The following is a 1,353-nucleotide window of genomic DNA, read 5'->3' on the forward strand; positions in this document are numbered from 1 at the left end:
TGAATTAGCTTGAGTTAGCTTGAGTTAGCTTTAGCTAGCTTGGGTTAGCTTGAGCTAGCTTGAGTTAGCTCGGGTTAGCTTGAGTTAGCTTGAGTTAGCTTTAGCTAGCTTGAGTTAGCTTGAGTTAGCTTGAGTTAGCTTGAGTTAGCTTTAGCTAGCTTGAGTTAGCTTGAAACTAGCTTGAGTTAGCTTGAGCTAGCTTGAGTTAGCTTGAGTTAGCTTGAGTTAGCTTTAGCTAGCTTGAGTTAGCTTGAACTAGCTTTAGTTAGCTTGAGTTAGCTTGAGTTAGCTTGAGTTAGCTTGAGTTAGCTTGTCTTAGCTTTAGCTAGCTTGAGTTAGCTTGAACTAGCTTTAGCTACCTTGAGTTAGCTTGAGTTAGCTCGGGTTAGCTTGAGTTAGCTTGAGTTAGCTTGAGTTAGCTTTAGCTAGCTTGAGTTAGCTTGAGTTAGCTTGAGTTAGCTTGAACTAGCTTGAGTTAGCTTGAGTTAGCTTGAGTTAGCTTGAGTTAGCTTGAGTTAGCTTGAGTTAGCTTGTCTTAGCTTTAGCTAGCTTGAGTTAGCTTGAACTAGCTTTAGCTACCTTGAGTTAGCTTGAGTTAGCTCGGGTTAGCTTGAGTTAGCTTGAGTTAGCTTGAGTTAGCTTTAGCTAGCTTGAGTTAGCTTGAGTTAGCTTGAGTTAGCTTGAGTTAGCTTGAATTAGCTTGAGTTAGCTTGAGTTAGCTTTAGCTAGCTTGGGTTAGCTTGAGCTAGCTTGAGTTAGCTCGGGTTAGCTTGAGTTAGCTTGAGTTAGCTTTAGCTAGCTTGAGTTAGCTTGAGTTAGCTTGAGTTAGCTTGAGTTAGCTTTAGCTAGCTTGAGTTAGCTTGAACTAGCTTGAGTTAGCTTGAGCTAGCTTGAGTTAGCTTGAGTTAGCTTGAGTTAGCTTTAGCTAGCTTGAGTTAGCTTGAACTAGCTTGAGTTAGCTTGAGTTAGCTTGAGTTAGCTTGTCCTTAGCTTTAGCTAGCTTGAGCTAGCTTGAACTAGCTTTAGCTACCTTGAGTTAGCTTGAGTTAGCTCGGGTTAGCTTGAGTTAGCTTGAGTTAGCTTGAGTTAGCTTTAGCTAGCTTGAGTTAGCTTGAGTTAGCTTGAGTTAGCTTGAACTAGCTTGAGTTAGCTTGAGTTAGCTTGAGTTAGCTTGAGTTAGCTTGAGTTAGCTTGTCTTAGCTTTAGCTAGCTTGAGTTAGCTTGAACTAGCTTTAGCTACCTTGAGTTAGCTTGAGTTAGCTCGGGTTAGCTTGAGTTAGCTTGAGTTAGCTTGAGTTAGCTTTAGCTAGCTTGAGTTAGCTTGAGTTAGCTTGAGTTAGCTTGAGTTAGCTT

The sequence above is a fragment of the Convolutriloba macropyga genome, unplaced genomic scaffold, assembly GCF_964194025.1.
Source record: "Convolutriloba macropyga unplaced genomic scaffold, txConMacr16.3 SCAFFOLD_6108, whole genome shotgun sequence".
NCBI classification, from domain to species: domain Eukaryota; kingdom Metazoa; phylum Xenacoelomorpha; order Acoela; family Convolutidae; genus Convolutriloba; species Convolutriloba macropyga.